This window comes from Ambystoma mexicanum, chromosome 11 (genome assembly GCF_040938575.1).
Source record: "Ambystoma mexicanum isolate Mex_15411 chromosome 11, UKY_AmexF1_1, whole genome shotgun sequence".
Taxonomy (NCBI): Eukaryota; Metazoa; Chordata; class Amphibia; order Caudata; family Ambystomatidae; genus Ambystoma; species Ambystoma mexicanum.
In genome coordinates this window covers 240,589,519-240,609,238 of record NC_090934.1, presented here as the reverse complement: position 1 = coordinate 240,609,238, position 19,720 = coordinate 240,589,519, and positions in this window count along the sequence as shown.

Sequence of the window (19,720 nt, the reverse complement as noted above, 5' to 3'; positions counted from 1 at the left end):
TGCTGCGCGGGTCCACGTGCGCCTGCTTTCTGCTGGCGTACGTGTTTCCAGATTAGCACATCTTTTTTGGCGCACGCATTAGCCCCATTCGATTCCATGAATACGTGTTGTAGACGCGTGTGTGGGCGTTCCGTGCATTTGCCTCCTGTACTTCCCCTGTGACGCCCACATTTTCACGCGTTGTTCCCCATTCCGTGTGTTACACGCCCTGTTCTGCCTACTTTTGTTGTGTGCGCTGTGCTGTGTGCGTTTTTGCTGTGCGCTTAGCGCACGCTGTTTGGAGACATGTGCACTAGCGTGCGCCACGCAGAATTTTAGCGCACATCCAGGGATTTACATGCGCACGGACTTCCATGAATCGCTGTGCGCGGGTTTCGCTGCAATTTTCGCACTTGCACTGCGATTTGCACGCTTTCGCACGCTTGCGCCGAAAATTTCAGCGCACATTAATTCCATGAATCGGCCTCTTTGTGTCTACGAGAGATCAGAGGACCTAATAATTATACCAACTGCTAATCGTCAAATTGATACTGTAGACTGTCGCATAGGATGGGAACGGTCTTGTTCTGTAGGCTGTTCCTGCTTTCTTTTCGTGTCTATTGCTACATGATTGTATAACATGGTGCTGTGCTTAACTTGAGCAGAATAAGACAGCTGGTGACTGCGGGTTCTCGCCTTTGAATCACCTGTTTTGTTCTGCTTGGCTACATTGAAACCGAACAAACGGCTGATGACTGCGGGCTTCGGCCTTTGAACCTCCGTGAGCACTTACCTATTGCACGTGAAGTTATACACACGGCTGGTGACTGCAGGCTTCGGCCTTTGAACCTCCATGAGCACTTACCTATTGCACGTACAGTTATACACAGAGCTGGTGACTGCGGGCTTCGGCCTTTGAACCTCCATGAGCACTTACCTATTGCACGTAAAGTAATACACAAGGCTGGTGACCAGCGGACTCCGGTCTTTGAACCACTGTCTGTACTTATTAATTGCCTCTGAAGTTCACAGACAGTTGGCGACTGCGGGCTGCAGCCTTTGAACCACTGTGTGCACTTACAAATAGCATCAGAAACTATACACACGGCTGGTGACTCTGGGCTTCGGCCCTGGAACCGCCGTGTGCACGTACTAATTGTATTTGAAGCCAAACACACGGTGGTCACTGCAGGCTCCAGCCTTTGAACCGCTGTCAGTACAATAATGTTGCACGTTGAGTGGAATAAAAGGTTGGAGACTGTGAGCTATGCCTTTGATCCACCGTCTTACCATTGCTTGTAAACAAATCACAGTCCAAGAGTTGTATAAACTTCCTTTCACCCTTCCTCTTTAAAACTTGATGAAAAATTCGATCACTGATGGCTGTGAGCCAGGACTTGTGAATGCCCCAGAATGTGTTTATTAGTGGTCTATCCCTAGATACTGGTGTTTCTTATCAGAATTGGATATAAACTGACTGACCCTGTGACTCAAAGTCTGGCTATAAGAATCCATCTCCAGAAATAGCCTCAGGGACGGGATTAAGGTGTTAGCACTATGTTGAGGTGCTAATTTTAACCTAACAGTCCTAAATAGCAGTTGCATATATCTGGTTGCATTTGAAGTGATTTAATTTGCCAAGTGATTTATTTAGAGGCGATTGTCAACCTAAATAATTGAATGTATATAATTTTATGTTGGGCAGCGAATGAACGTGGAAATTACACTAAAGTGCATTTATAATAATACATCTGATCTATATTCCTCATGACTACACCATACACATTCAAATCTATGATGACAGTAACACTAAGTGGCATCAGTTCATTGAGTCCTTCAATACCCCTTTCACAGTCTACTGCAATTGATGTTCTATCAAATCTGAAAAAGCACAAATGTAAACGGGCAAAATCATTATCGTTGGACATAGAAATTTGTGTAAAAATAATACAGTGGACAAACTAAAACTGGCTGCTAAAACCCCTCAGCTGAATAAGTCTCCACAAGGCTCTGACAAAGTAAAAGAGCTCTTAACAGATCTTAATGAAATTTAAAAAGACTCTGATGACAGATGCATGTGCAACCAATGAGCAGCCCATTAGTTGCTTAAATACCCAGACTGGTGATACGCGCCTTGATTCTGCAACTGTGCGTTTTCCTAACATTCCAATCATGCAGAATTTAGCCACAGTTATAGCTCAAGTACACAAAATCAAACAATCAATGGTGGAATGATTAGGGGAGATACGGACCAGCCCTCTATAGCTCCTCGCCAAAATATGCAGCTAATATCAGCATACCAGGCAGAAGAAATTGCGACAGAAAAGCTAACTATAGAAAATCAAACCCCAATCTCATTTTGGTGCCTTATACCTTTAAACCTACACCATGCAATTTTATCTTGACTGTATCCCCTCTTAATCTCTCGCAGTCTTTATGCCAAACCTCATCACATTTATTGAGCTGTTTGTCGGCCTCTTTTGTTAATTCTACACCACACTGACTAAGAACTGATAATAAAGAACCAGCCCCTCAGTAAGAGATAACATTATCCGCTATGAACACTGCCATAATATCATTGGCTAAATTGTATGAGGCACTAGACATTAAACTCACTCTCCATACTGGATTGCTAACTAAATTAGTTGAACAACTGTCTAGAAATCAAGATTTAAACAAACTTGGTTTACAACCATCTTTTATGGATTCATAAACTCTCCCACCCTATTGCTATTAAATAATTGCATCACACCCTTAATAACATCAATATCACGTCTACAAAGTCCTGCTTTGCCTAACTCAGGGGTCATTATTACTGTGATGGAAAATGTATGGGAGGGTTGGTCCAAGAGACCCCCCTCACCTACATCCTCTGCCCCCTGTGAAGTCCATGGCTCGTCAGGGGTTCCCCCTGCCACCAGGGCCCAGGTGGTGGGTGGGCCACTGGATGAAGACATTGACCAAACATGCTGTATTTAGCTAGGCCCTGGAAACCATTTTGCGAAATAAAGATGGTTTGAGCCCTGTGCACCACAGCGCGGCCCCCACCCTTGGAGAGTTTCACTTATCCCTGTGGCCGCAGCTCTCTGGCAGATCCGCTGAGAGCCCGTTCCCACGAACAGACGGACATGAGCTAGTGTTAGATACTAACACTGTAACATTTCACCTTCCGCAGTGTATCGCTGTTCCCAGTATGACCCGGCCAGCAGGGCCGGGGTGGAAAAGAACTGTAAAATGGTCCCCTGACAAAAGCAGAGTCCACAAATACTAATGAGCAAACCACCTATGATGAAACTTTTCTCTCCATGACCCTTCTGACTAAAAACCTGTAAGCTCCATGAAGATGGCAGAATGTGTGCTTATATGACATTCGGGATGAAGTACCCACATCCCCGTAGCTATGCGCAAATAGTAAAAGTGTCCCGGGGTTTTTTTATGTTATGTGTTTTGCCGAGAAGACTGCACCCCAAGGTCCCATGCCATAACTGAACTAATGCTGCTAGAGTGCAAAGGAAGACAAATACAACCCTATTGGGAGCTCATGTAAGTGGTGCACGAAAATGCACCATATGTACGTCCAAGCTCACTATGTGTCACTGCCGCCAGTCTTATTAGCGGGTTGTTCCTGCGTGCTCCACCAACCTTACTACTACCTCGCTTACCGCACATGTAGAGAAATGTAACAAAATGTTGTGGTTGTTAAATACTTAGCGTGTAGGTAATGCGTTTGAAATAGCTATGTGAAAGGCACGAACAATGTCAAAACATAAGCTTTGAAAAGACTCAATGAGTATTGTATATTATGTGAATGTTTATGTCTCTTCCACTTCAATCTGCAACACACGAGGAAAATACCTTTGTGAGCATATGCATGGCCATTCCCCCTTCCTCCCATTGAAGCCTGCCAGACGAAAAAGCAGAGGCCCGTGCTGCTCTGCACCACCTCCCCCAATTCGGCTGGAGCCGCTTCAAACATTCACATTCCCCTGCAGCACCCAAGGCCACGGCCTGCCACCTGAATTATTTACAACCCAGCAGTAAACCCCGGCCTTAAAACACAAATCCAAAGGCGCCCTTTCTTCGGCTCCACGACCCACTGGCTCACCTTAGGTTAATGGCCCCTGTAAAATCAGGACACCCAATATTATAGAAACACTACAGGAACACATTCATAATGACTTCTAACGAGACATGATAACTCGGACAGCCCGTCCCATGCCCTGAGACCCAACCTTGCGACCTATGATACCCGGTCAACAGGACGATGGTAACCATGTATTGATGTATCACCAAAAGACCCTACTCTAGGTGCATTCCTCCTGTGTTGCATTAACCTGTAGAATAACCTATTGGAAGATTTATCGGAGAAGATAATATTGCAATGTTGAATGACTGCGGTGTGCGTGGCCTTAGGGCAGAAAGTCAGGAAAGACGTTCATCACTGACACTGGTCACGCTGGCACAACAACACTGTCCGGATGAGCCCAGCTGACCTGCCCAGCCCAGCCCAGCCCACGAGGGTAACCAGTGACGTCCACCAACCACGGCAAACCACATCGCAGCAGCACCTATAGTTAGTCGTCGCCATCCAATCCCAACAAACTTGTGCCCACTATAGCATGTAGGTTCTTATGAGGCTTTTTGTAAATATATACGCCTGTCTTTGCTATTGTCAGACAGAGCACTCTCGGAGTTTGCAGAGTCCTTTGCATGCCCTATTCTGATTGATAAACTCCCATTTCAGCTCACCCGCACTTTGTCCTAGCCTTATTCCCATCTTGGGAGAATCCATTATTGTCTCTCATTGTGGGCAGGATCGTGCTATCTGGGGGATGCTCGCCTTCAGTGGTGACCCCAACAGCATGATTATTATTTTCTGCTAACATATATATCCCTACCGTCCCCTTTGGCATGAAATTCTCCGGTCGAAAAGGGAAACGCACGGTGCGCCGGCTCAAGAAGGCTGCCTGCCAACGGCGACCGGTACGCTCAGAAGTGCGCACTCAACAGAGAGAGGGTACGGGATCCCGGTTGAAAAATCCCCTTTGAGTACCGCTCGCCGGAGCCGGAGCTGACCGTTGAGCGTACGGCGACACTGCCTGGACGGACCCAGTTTCGGAGACTCTCGGTTCAAGACGGGCACGTGAGTATTAAGTGCGAGCGACCATAAAGGGAGTAGGGGAGGAAAAGTAGGACAGGGGACGAGGTTGGTTGAAAGGGGACACTTTGGGACTACTAAGAACCACTCTAGACTTTCTTTACTTTTTCTTTGCATATGGCCATTAGGATTAAGAGGTGAAAAGAGATAAAGAGACGGGAACCTAGCTCCGCGACGGGGTAGAAGGCGGCGCCTCATAGTGCTATCTTGACTAGTACTGGGAATATATGAAGAAGTGGAAAATGAGATAAAGGTGTCTGGTAAAGGAAGACATGGTGAATACATTAGTGACTGCTATTCTTTCTATTGTTCTCTCTGGGGTTACGGGAAAAAAATAAAAATAAAAAACAGGGTTAGTACAAAAAAAAAAGAGATAATTTAAGTAGAAAGACGAGTTTATATCAAAAATACAAGACAAATTCCTATCAGATTAAGACGGAAAGGGCCAGCTGGCAAGGGAGGAAAGGGATTACAAATTGGGCTATGAATAGAGTGTTGCCTATGGGTGTGTAAGCATCGTATGTGCCAGAACATATTTGTCATGATGAATGTGTAAAAGTGGTCATAAGTGTATAATTATGGTGTGGTTATGGTAAGTGTGACCAGGAGAAATTTTACAAGGAAGAGCGCAATGCAGTAAAGTGACTGTTTTCTTTTTGATTGTTTGGGTAAATTTGCTGAAGATATTGATGATGTACGAAGGGTGATTTGCTTTTGTACGTGCCCCCCAAAGTATACGGAATAGAGGCTGTGCGCGGCCATTCTTAAACTGTACAGGTGGCGGAAACACACGCAGGTCCCCACGCGCAGTAATACACAAATACTTGGATACATCTGGTGATACATCTATATAAAGATATATATATATAAATATACACCAGTATCGAGCAACCACGAACTATGGGAGCAGAAACACCATTATCACATATTTGTAAGAATCTACCTGGGTACGCTGAACGCATTAAGAAATATCACGATCAGTGGATCACAGAGCTGAAGGGGGAAGGATTACCACAAATATGGCCCGAAGGGGGATCATTTGACAAGAGTGTCCTAGATATGGTAGCTACATGCATTTGTTTGAAATACAAGGGGAAGCAGCTACATAATAGGAGAGAAATATTAGATCTATGGAGATTGTTTGAAGAGGTACCCCCGCCTAAGAAAAGGGAATCAGGTACTGATCTGCCATCTACCACTGACAATCCATTACTGATACCAAAAGATGACAAGGTGTTGCCAGAAGGGGAGCCACCGGTAGAGATAACTAGGTTGTACCCAATGCTAAATAAGCCAGGGCCCACAGAAGGATACAGTGACCCGCCATATGTACCCCCAACAACAACCACTATCACTCAAGGGCCAACAGCACCCCCACCGTATGAGAGTCATAGAGAGCGAGACTAGGTAAGTACACCAATAGTGAATATAGAGAAACTAACAGAAGACCTAGAGTCCAGGCTCTCTATAGCAAAAGATGAGCTCTCGAGGATAAAAAGTATATGTGAACAGACTGCGATTAATGCTGCTAGGTCAGAGCCCACATCAAGAGCGCAGAGTGAGAATAAAACCATTGAAGAAGGGTGGAAGAAGGGGGAGATATTGTTTAGGATACAAGAAGAACCGGCCCGAATTATTGAACTAGGGGGAGGGAGGAGCGCACTGACGACAAGACAAGGACTACAGGAGGTAGAGAGGAGCTATTGTGTGATATAGGAGAAGACTTGTAGGAAAGTGAAAGGCTAAGCATGGTAATGGGAGGAGGAAGTGAGGAGTTGGATGGCGCATGTCCAGGGAGAACCATGGAAGAAGAGTGGGCAGGACGACTAAGGAATAGGTTGGGGAAAATGGCACCACTAGGAAAAAACGGAATGAAGGTGAGTGCAGATACGACAACAAAGGGGAGGTTGCAACTCCCACTAATACACCAGGGAGGAGGGAGGCCAAATTACATACCTTGGGCTCAGATGGATAAGGCCAATTTGTTAAAATCATTGCCCCCGCTATCAGGAGGGGCAAGCAAGTGGATATATGCATTCGAGAAAAACACAGCCGGGGTACCTCTAGCAATAGGTGATGTGAAGAGTCTGCTAGTATCAGCAGTAGGGGATCAAGCTGACAGAGTATGGGTAAAGGCTGGCTTCCCGGGAGTAACTTTAGACTGCGATCGCCATGATGGCGCCTCTTTTAACACAGTACGTGCCAGGGTGTGGGACGCCTTAAGAGAGACGTTCCCAGACACCCCAGATTTGCAGTCAGTCATGCAATGTACAATGAATGACGGGGAAGATGCTATGGATTACATTTTCCGGGTCCAAGAGATGTGTAGAGCGGAAACGGGCACGTGCTGGTATCAATCAACATCATTATTCTACTTCATAATAAAGGGAGGGCTCCCTAAAGAGGTACAAAAAGCACTTGAAAAAATCGCAGGTGTTGAAGCAAAAGGATGGCCCGAAATACAGAGCATAATAGTCCACCACTGTAAATGAATAAAAGAGAGGGAAAAGGAGATAGCGCAGAAAAGATTGGCAGACGAGGCAAAATTAGTACAAACGAAGCTGGTGAAGGTCGCTGCAGCTGTAGCTGCGCTCCCACACAACAGGGAGGGAGAAGAGGAGGAGAAGAGGCTGCTAGCAATACAGGGGAGGATGGCAACGAATTGGGCAGGAGCAGGGCAACGGCAGTGGAACGAGCAAGAGCAGAGTGGAGGTCCGCAGTGGCAAGAGTGGGCCCCTCGAGGGGGACGAGGTGGGTACAGGGGTCGTAGAGGGGGTGTACAGGGGTACGGGGGAATGGGAGGAAGTGGATGGCAAGGTCCCAGAGGTGCGCAGGGAAGCTGTTGGAACTGTGGGAGGTGGGGGCACTTTTCCAGAGAGTGCAGGAATAGAACAAACAACAGATTTCCAGAGATAGAACACTATGGCCACCCTCACCCGGGAAGCCCATATGGTCTCCCAATGGAGAAACAACAAAGGGAATAAGAGCAGGGGTACCCAGAGCAAAGGCAAGGGCATCACTACAGAACACAGAATCACCCACAAAACAACAACACTATGCACTACGCCCCAAGTAACCCTTTCGCAACGAATGCAAATGGAGCCCCAGCACCAGCCCCCTATAGTGGTGTATCAGTAGTTTCAGGAAGTGTGTTCAACCAGGGGGGGACAATGAGACAACCAGCATAGGACAGCCCACAGAGAACACTTGCGTGTCCTGTACTATCTACAACCTACGATGCAGCGGAGGAACCATTGGTAGGGGCGCAGATAGGAGACAAGCAGTTCATATTCATGGTGGATTCGGGAGCAGAGAAATCATGTATTAGGGAGGGCCGGTTTCCGTTATCTAACCGGAAGTTAGAGACGCAGGGGTGCTCTGGGGCTGTAATTGAAGTTCCTTACACAGAAGATTTGGATGTGACAGTGGGGGGTAAAACGGTAAAGACACCCTTACTGTATTATGAACAATCGCCAATAAACCTGCTCGCAAGGGACCTTCTTAGCAAGTTTAACATGACAATATCATTTACAGAAAGAGGGATAGTGTGCTCGACACCAGGAATATGCCCCTTACGCGTAATGCTGGTAGTGCAGGCTCGGACAACGGTACCGGAAATACGTGGCATGCCAGTGGACAGGAGAATGTTCATCGAAGGCTTAAAAAAACTGGCCCAAGTAGTCCCCGAGCTAAAAAAGTTGGAGTGGAAAATACCCGCAGAATTCATCTTCCGCCCAATAGTGCGCCCAGACATAGCACCAGGGTCAGTGGTATCCTTAGACCTGCATGCCGTCCAGGTATCAGTAAAGAGGATTGCAGTGATTGGGATGGACATAGATGGGTGTGAATGGCGCACTGTACTGTGCATCAACGCTAATATTGCCCTACGGGACTTATCTGATGAGGATCTCTTTTCTGATGCGGAAAATGATGACGAGATAATAATGGAAATAGCAATGCCCTGTGACATTTTGATTCAGACGAGACAAATTCCCGTCCAGTTGATGGCAGTGGTGGGAATGCCACCGTCCTTTTTTGACGATGACATGCGACTGGTGCCTAACAATTTGTAGACAACAGGCCCCCATGATGTAGGGTTGTTGCATGGAGTAACACCAGTGGTAATAAAGCTCAAACAAGGGGCAATTTTGCCCCGAGTGAAACAATATCCATTGTCCCGCGAAGCTGAGGAAGGGATAAAAGAGACAATAAATGAATTGCTAGCACAGGGGATAATAGTACCTTCAAACTCCCCATGTAACGCCTGTATCTACCCGATAAAAAAAGCAAAGGGAGGGGCGTGGAGGATGATCCAGGACTTACGCCCCCTAAATGACGTCATACAGAAAGAGTTCCCTTTAGTTTCGAACCCTGCTTCAATATTATGCAGCATCCCAAAAATGGCATCACATTTCACAGTGGTTGATTTGAAAAATGCATTCTTCTCCATCCCCTTGGCAGAAGAAAGCAGATACCTGACAGCATTCACATTAGGGGGAAAGAGATACGAGCATTGCAGATTACCTCAGGGATACTGTGAAAGTCCAAGCATATTCAACCGCATACTACACGAAGACCTGGGTAATTTATCAGTTGAAAGCACGATCATTCAGTACATAGACGATTTGCTCGTCTGCGCACAGAGTGAAGAGACGTGCAGAAAAGACTCAGTAACACTTCTGACGCTGCTGGTGAATAAAGGGTACAAGGTGGACAAGGGAAAGCTACAATACTGTCAGACAGAGGTGCTGTACCTGGGGCAGCTGATATCAAGAGACGGGAAAAGAATAATCCCTGACAGAGTGGAAGCAATAAGGTCAGTGAGAGAACCCACAACAGTGAAGGAGATGCAGAAATTCTTGGGAAAGTGTAACTATTGTAGAGCATGGATATTAGATTATGCAGCCTACACCAGGCCATTACTGCAAGCGCTCAAGGAGGCCCAACAAGAGAACAGGAAAATAGAGTGGTCAGAAGATATGAGTGACTCATTTAAGTCACTAAAAGAGCTGATTTCGAGTGCTCCAGTACTTGCCAATCCTGATTATGAGCGCAAATTTTACCTGTTCTCACATTGTAAGGGAACCCTTATGACAGCTGTACTGACACAAAAGACTTCCCTAGGACACAAACCATTGGCCTACTATAGTGGCACCTTGGATGCGGTGATGCAAGGCCACTTCGCGTGCGAGCAATCTCTCGCTGCCGCCACGTTCGCCATTGAGAAAAGTGCCACAATAGTAATGGGGTGCCCTGTCACGTTGTTCGTGGAACACTCATTATTTGCAATACTTGAAAGATCAAAAAGTACACTGACCACACAGTGAGCAACTGCCTATGAAATAATATTGTCCAGCGCCAATATTCACGTGGTACGGTGCAGGACAGTAAACCCGGCAACATTCATCACAGAACCATGCACATTAGAGGACATGCAAGAACACAATTGTGCAACTTACACAGGGGAAACAGGGGAGGACACGGTGGTGTGTGAAAACGCCCTGAGCGAAGGGGAGGTGTACTTTGTGGATGGGTCAGCATCGATTGACATGGACACAGGAGAGAAACATGTGGGATTGGCAGTAGTGAGGCTTGAAGAAGGTGAGTATGAAGTACTAGTACAGTAACGCCTTCCATCACATTTCTCAGCACAAGCAGCAGAACTTATTGCCCTAATAGAAGCATTATATGCAGCTAAAGGCTGTGCAGTAACAATATATACAGATTCAGCCTACATGACGACGACAGTACATGGAGGCCTAGCAAGGTGGGGGTGCAGAGGGTCTCGAAGGGCAGATGGGACCCCAGTGCAACATGCTGAACTACTGAAAGAAGCTGCTGCCAAGGAAGCCTCATATTTTGAAAAACATGGAACAGGTGAGTACATATTACAGCACAAGACGAACGAAGAACTCCCAGAAGGATACAATGCCATGCCCATATCACAAATACTAGAGCTGCGGGAAGGGGCCAGTGGTGATGAAAAGATGGTGTGGGAAAAAAGAGGGTGCAGCCAATCAGCAACAGACTTACTATGGTGCCAAAATAACTCAGGAAAAGTAGTAATGCCCATCAAACTGTTAGAGATAGCATTTCACCAATTACACTTTCCAGCGCACAACACCAAACAACACATTGCAGCAGAGATACAAGAAGACTGGTTCGTGCCCTGTCTCCAGGAGCACATATCCAGATTGACAATGGAGTGCACAACGCGCCAGATATATAACTCTGTAATGACTCTACGAACCCTCAGGGGAACAATTCCAAAACCCATAGGGCCCTTCAGAGAACTGCACATTGATTACGCAGATATGGGGGAAAGGTGTAATGGGGCACGCTACATGATAGTGGTTGTATGCCCATTTTCGAGGTTGGTGGAAGCAGGCCCATGTGCACGACCTGATGCTAAAAGCGCTGCAAAGTTCCTAGTAAGGGAAGTGTTCCCGCGTTGGGGAATTTGCAACGTAATTCGCTCAGACAACGGCACTCACTTTGTGAATGAGCTCTTCAAAGAAGTGACCACATTATTGGGGATAAAACATAAATTGTGCTTGATTTATCATCCTCAAAGTAATGGCGTTGTCGAAAAGATGAACGGACTGTTAGAAGGGAGACTGTCTAAATTGTGTTTTTCGTTAAAGAAAAACTGGATCTACTGTTTACCCCTTGCGCTGTTTGAGCTGAGGAATCAGCCGAGCAAGGACCACCATCTGTCCCCGCACGAAATTGTGACAAGGAGACGGATGCACACTGCACATTCCCCACTACGCCAACACTCAGATGCACACAGAAGCACCACGATATTGGGAGATGACTTCACAGAATACCTGAAGAAGCTAACTAGGGCAGCGCGTGCAATCTCAAAGCAGCTCTCACCACCATTCACAAGGGAAGAGGGAAGCATGACAGTGTCCCATGCAGAACACAAAGTACAGGGACAATTAATGCCAGCGGAGTTCATTTATGTCCAGAGCTTTGTGCGCCGGTGGAATGCCCCAAGGTTCCATGGGCCGTACGAAGTGGTATTTTGTACCCCTACAGCTGTAAAAGTAAAGGGGCTCAAATACTGGATACATTTGACGGATGTGCGAAAGGCATATAATAGTGTACAGGAAGAGGTGGATGAGAAGGCACAGACAACAGCAAACAGAAATAATGAAAATGATGAGTGAACGTGAACAAGTGAGTGGAGGAATGTGACTGATAGACAAAAAATGTTAACAAAAGAAATTATATTACAGGTTATTGATGGAGATAAATAAAAAAAAAAAAAAAAGAAAACTTTCAAGTGTAAATAACGATGTGAAAAATATGTATATTGTCTGCTCCCTTCTCTGTACATCTCCCACCTTCCCTCCTCCCCTACCCAACCCCTCTCCCTTCCATGACCTCCTGGCACAAACAGTGCCAATAAAAATGTTTACATGCACAAACTTAATGCACTTTTATATCTCAAACAGGAACTACCATGGCAACAAACAGGCAGCCTGCAACGGATAGATTTGTTAGATATAGAGAAGTTTTAGCTGAAAGATGTAGATATTCATATGAGCGTGGATTGTTTGTATGCATTACATTATTTTTTACAATACTGTTTGGCCTGGTTACATATTGGTTTATAGCGTTCATCTCTATCAAGATGAACGAGGGGGGAGGGAATAACGGGATTAATGTGACAAATGAAACAACAATTGTAAATACTACAGAAGGTGATTTTTTGGTATGGGACGGATCTAAACTGGTATGGGGTTATTACACGACACCACCCAATGTTGCTATCTCGCCAAATGAAAGATTGCAGGAAAAGATGCGAAACAGCACAACTTCCCCGCCAAAAGCATCTAATTACAATGCCCATAGTTTAAATGATCGGAACCCCTCTGTTATATCATGGTTATATAACACCCCCACCAGCGTGCCCACTCCCGCAACAGAAAACACACTGCTAGATAACATGAAGAAAGAGAATGAAAAAATGACAGTGAGATCTGAAGCATTATATGATCACTGGGAAAAGGGGGGCGAAGGGGAGAAAGGGTGGCCCACACTGTTCCTCACCCATGAAGCCGGGAAATATCTAAGAAATAACAGAAGGAAAAGGGAGGCGGGAAGGAGAAAATATGACAAATATTTTGGGTTGGGATTGGACAAAATGGAAGACCCACGACACCCCCACCAGACAAATAAATGGTATGCGGACATGAGTGCAACAGCTAAACAAACAACAAACGAAAGCTGTTACGTCTGCTCCCTCATTCCCCATGCTTCAGGTACACCCAAAGTATTGCTGCCCAAAGAATTGCCTATTGTCGATCCCCAGTGTCTCCTTCATCTCACGTTGTGCAGAATTAAGAACACCTTCCAGGCACATGAGGTAACTTTTAAAATGCTGCAGAATGAGAAGACATGTTATCCAAAGGCGGTAGGAGTGATATGTCTGGAGGAACCATTTTTTATAATACAAGGGACACTGTTTTCAGAAAATAAGTGGAAAGATGAAGAGATAATGTGCAAAGCCGAAGCGCTGCGAGGTGTGGCACCAGAGAAACTGCAATGGATAGAAAAAACTTGCACACCAGTCTGGAAGGAGCACATCTCAAAATTGACTTGGGTGATGGCCATTGAAAAGCCCTTCAAGCTACAGAAAGAAATCCCAGATATGAGAAAGGGGACAGCGGCCCTCATGGACACTTATTGGGTATGTGGCAACCAGGCATACCTGCACCTCCCACAATCCTGGGGTGGCAGCTGCTCATTGGCCACCCTAAACTCTGCACTAATGGTGATACCGAAAAGCCACATTGATGGGAGCAAGAAAATGCGAGAAAGACCTCAGCAGAATGAGGCCCAGCCAACTGCAGAGTCGCAAGTATATGTCCTGTCTTCCGGTAACAAGGAGGAGGTGCTGTCACGAAACAAACGATCATCGAACTACATAACAAAAGCATCATCAGAGCTGCTGGCACAGATCCCGGATAGATATCGATTATTCAGCTCTGCAGAAACTTTCTTTGCCTCACTCATCCCTAGCATCCAGGCATGAGAAAATGCAAAGTGGCTCCAAATCACACGCTGGGAGCTGATCCAGCTGGCAAATGACACTGAAGAAGGGTTTAACGTAATAAAGGTGGAACTGCGAGCACTGCGGCTAATGACCATGCAAAATAGGTATGTCTTGGACCTGTTGACAGCAATGGACGGAGGTATTTGCCGAAAAATTGGAAGTGCCTGCTGCACTTTCGTACCTTCCGAAGACGCGGATAATGGTTCCTTGTCCCATGTGATCGAAGCAGTACATAACCTAGGAGAAAGAATTAAAATGGAAGGTGGAGCAGAAGAAAGCACATGGTTCGACAACATCTTCTCCTGGGTCCCATTGTGGCTGGGAATGACTGTTAAATTTTTGATGCCGGCAGTAGTGTTCCTCCTTTTTATTTTTTGCATGTGCCAGGTGGGTCTTTGATGTTGTGCTAACGCAGTACCAAATGGTGCAATGATGATGGCGACAATGGGCAACGCCCGCGGTACGATACAAAACATGCAGGAGGTACAGGTACAAACAGGAACAGATAACACGCCAAGATTCCAGTTGGTGCCCATCTACCACAACGGGGATATAGTAGATAGGCTATGGCACACCACAATGAAAGAGCCCCGTATACTTGAATGGTATGAGGAGGTGTGGATGGACTTAGAAGGGGACAGTGGTTGTATATATCTGACCTGCACCCCGGACGAATATGCTAGGAGAGGCGAAAGCCTGCAAGGAGTGTGCAGGGCATGGATGCCCATAAAAGGCACCCCTGCATGGGATGACGCTGTATCTGAAGAGGAAGAATGCAAGAGGTTGGAGGATTTAAAGTATTTGTTACTTAAGTAACGAAAGGGGGGAAATGTATGGAAGGATTGGTCCAAGAGACCCCCCTCCCCTACATCCTCTCCCGTTGTTAAGTCCATGGCTTGTTAGGGGTTCCCCCTGCCACCAGGGCCCAGGTGGTGGGTGGGCCACTGGCTGAAGACATTGACCAAACATGCTGTATTTAGCTAGGCCCTGGAAACCATTTTGCGAAATAAAGATGGTTTTAGCCCTGTGCACCACAGCGCGGCCCCCACCCTTGGAGAGTTTCACTTATCCCTGTGGCTGCAGCTCTCTGGCAGATCCGCTGAGAGCCCGTTCCCACGAACAGATGGACATGAGCTAGTGTTAGATACCAACACTGTAACATTTCACCTTCTGCAGTGTATCGCTGTTCCCAGTATGACCCGGCCAGCAGGGCCGGAGTGGAAAAGAACTGTAAAATGGTCCCCTGACAAAAGCAGAGTCCCCAAATACTAATGAGCAAACCACCTATGATGAAACTTTTCTCTCCATGACCTTTCTGACTAAAAACCTGTAACCTCCATGAAGATGGCAGAATGTGTGCTTATATGACATTTGGATGAAGTACCCACATCCCCGTAGCTATGTGCAAAAAGTAAAAGTGTCCCGGGGGGGGTTTATGTTATGTGTTTTGCCGAGAAGACTGCACCCCAAGGTCCCATGCCATAACTGAACTAATGCTGCTAGAGTGCAAAGGAAGACATATACAACCCTATTGGGAGCTCATGTAAGTGGTGCACGAAAATGCACCATATGTACGTCCAAGCTCACTATGTGTCACTGCCGTCAGTCTTATTAGCGGGTTGTTCCTGCGTGCTCCACCAACCTTACTACTACCTCGCTTACCGCACATGTATAGAAATGTAACAAAATGTTGTGGTTGTTAAATACTTAGCGTATAGGTAACGCGTTTGAAATAGCTATGTGAAAGGCACGAACAATGTCAAAACATAAGCTTTGAAAAGACTCAATGAGTATTGTATATTATGTGAATGTTTATGTCTCTTCCACTTAAATCTGCAACACACGAGGAAAATACCTTTGTGAGCATATGCAAGGCCATTCCCCCTTCCTCCCATTGAAGCCTGCCAGACGAAAAAGCAGAGGCCTGTGCTGCTCTGCTCTACCTCCCCGAATTCGGCTGGAGCCGCTTCAAACATTCACATTCCCCCACAGCACCCAAGGCCACGGCCTGCCACCTGAATTATTTACAACCCAGCAGTAAATCCCGGCCTTAAAACACAGATCCAAAGGCGCCCTTTCTTAGGCTCCACGACTCACCGGCTCACCTTAGGTTAATGGCCCCTGTAAAATTAGGACACCCAATATTATAGAAACACTAAAGGAACACATTCATAATGACTTCTAACGAGACATGATAACTCGGACAGCCCGTCCCATGCCCTGAGACCCAACTTCGCGACCTATGATACCCAGTCAACAGGACGATGGTAACCATGTATTGCTGTATCACCAAAAGACCCTACTCTAGGTGCATTCCTCCTGTGTTGCATTACCCTGTAGAATAACCTATTAGAAGATTTATCGGAGAAGATAATATTGCAATGTTGAATGACTGCGGTGTGCGTGGCCTTAGGGCAGAAAGTCAGGAAAGACGTTCATCACTGACACTGGTCACAGCTGGCACAACAACACCGTCCGGATGAGCCCAGCTGACCTGCCTGGCCCAGCCCAGCCCAGGAGGGTAACCAGTGAGGTCCACCGACCACGGCAAACCACATCACAGCAGCACCTATAGTTAGTCGTCGCCACCCAATCCCAACGAACTTGTGCCCCCATAGCATGTAGGTTCTTATGACATTTTTTGTAAATATATATGCCTGTCTTTGCTATTGTCAGACAGAGAGCTCTCAGAGTTTGCAGAGTCCTTTGCATGCCCTATTCTGATTGATAAACTCCCATTTAAGCTCACCCGCACTTTGTCCTAGCCTTATTCCCATCTTGGGAGAGTCCATTATTGTCTCTCGTTGTGGGGAGGATCGTGCTATCTGGGGGACGCTCGCCTTCAAAATCAATAAGCCAACATCTAATCCAGCAGGCCAGACCCTGAATCCTGATTTGGAAATAAGAATATGACAAACCAGCATTTGGTATTTCTGAGCACCAAATGGGGGGAGCGCACAGGGAACTAAGATCACGCAAGTAAAAAAATAATTAATATCAAAAATCCTTTTATAAGGGCCTGCAAGTAGGGTCAAGGAAATGTTTACGGCTTCTGACAACTCCAGATAAAAATACATTACAGTTGAATGCATGACTGCTAAAAAAATAAGTAAGGTAGGAAGATCAAAAAGTACTATTAATCAATTGAAATATGCTGCAAGTGGATAATCATCTGGAATCCACAGAACCTCTGGATAATCTTATAGAAGCTGCAGAAAATGTAGAACTGATAGCTACTCAAGATTTGAATAGAGAACAGCCCTCAAAATCTTGTACCATCGAACCCATTATTCTTTTTAAAAAAAATAAAAATGAAAATGAAATGAGCTTTTTAACCCATAACCAAATGTACCATTCTTGAGAGAAGGGGAGAAATAGAACAGGGACATTCTGCATTTTTGCATGCCATTGCATGCATTGAATTGTGGATAATGGGATTAGAGCTAAACATTTTCCCATTGCAGTAAATGAGGTTGTGACAAAATGCAAAAGCAGGAAAAGTCCAGCAAAGGAATTAAGAAATCCTGTAAAAGCCTTGAAATACCTAACACTCCACTAACACCACAGCGGTATCATCACCTCATTCTACAATGTAGACCAAATGCCTGCCCTCAATATGTTCCAAATAGAGCAAGTATCCTGACCATATTTAGTGATGTACAATCCTAGAAGATTTACAATCTAGGGATATAGCACAAATTGAATTTACTGACCTAAATAATCCAGGTATAGTAATCATATAGATTCAATCAGGAGTCATTAGAAACATCTTGTGGCAGGCCAGATCACAATTGTTTGACCTAGGACTCATATTATCACAAGACCATCCTCAAATTGGGAACTTAAGCAAAGACAGTTGCCTGAAAATAAACAAGATTGCTGTTCAAATAGCCAAATAACTAATAATCCTGTGCCAAATTGGCCACAGTTTCAAAGACCTGTGGATGAATTATGACACATGAAACTGACAACAAACCAACCCTGTTCGAAGTCGGTGGTGAATAAAGAGCTATGCGAGCAGAAATAACAACTCATGAATGGTATCTGTACTAAATATACTATAGCCTCTTGGAATACGAGAGGCTTTAAGCAGCTTCTATTTAGTGATAGCGACGTACTTAAAACCTTCAATGGTATTATCCTACAAGAACCTTGGGTATTAGAAACACTGGTGTGGGAAGAACATATTATAACCATATCGCCAGCTAAAAGGGGATTATTTGGGAAACCAACAGCAAGTCTTCCAGTAGCAATCAAATCGAATGTGCTATATAGTTTAGAGCCATGGGCTTCTCCTAACCCCTTCATACAACTAGTGAAGATAAAAACACCTGCTGGAACATAACAATTCTTAATATTTATTGGAGCCATACTGGGATTGGGGACAGTGTTTTCCTGACATCATTCATTAAAATGCATGATTTGATTGCTGGAGAAACAACCGTGATCCATACAATAATAGCAGGTGATTTAAATATGAACTGCATGTGCACTAAAAACAAAAATCTAAGCGAGATAGCTAGTGCTAATGAAGGAAAGGCAGTTTCTGATGTTCAGCATGTCAATTCTTGGAGATATGCCACACAAGCCAACATGGAAAAGACTGGGCAGAAGGTCCACAATAGATTATATATTCGTTAATCGATCCTTTTATAATTTGATAGACAAATTTGAGATCATAGATCAAACTAAAAGTCATCATAATCTATTGACCTGTACATGGAAATCTCAATCCACTGTGAAATCAACGGATTACTATCAGCATAACTTAATTCTGACAGGAGGAAGAAGAACATTTAGATGGACTGATGAGTTTAGTCTCTTTTAATGCGCACATTAAAGATTGGAAGACAAACCCAGATCCAACAACCACAAAAATGGATGGCAGATATATTGCTATTATGTCACTAATTAAAATCCAACAGAAATAAAATGATAAACTGAGTTTTAAGCATAAACATTCTTTCGACAGAGAAGTCCAAGATAAGAAAACTCAACACTGCAGGAAAACAAGGGCTGCAGCAAATGCTGAAGCTGATACTAAGCTCCACATAATACACACCCTAAAAATGCAATATCACAATTGGAGAAAAACCCATTATGCTCAAATGTTGTAGAATGATAGCGAACATATGCTTCAAATGATCTGTACTAAAAACAGTGGCCAAATCTGGGCAGCGCAGAATTCGAAACGATGAAACGTACACCCTGTTTCAAATTGATGCAGTCCAAGATGAAGACTGGATATCCTATTATGGGAAACTGCGTGGGGGTGAGAATAAAAACTTTTCCACACCAAGCATGCCCGAGGGAAAGTCAAGATAAGCTCAGGTTTAACAAGGATGACATCCTATTGCAGATACATAAATTGAATTCACAACATGCCCCAGGTCCAGATGGTCTAACAAATGGTTACCAGTCAATTGGTCGAAAACATTTGGTCGACAGGACAATTGGTCGACACCATTTGGTCGAATGCCAAATGGTCGAATTTTTTTTTTTTTTTTTTTTACCCC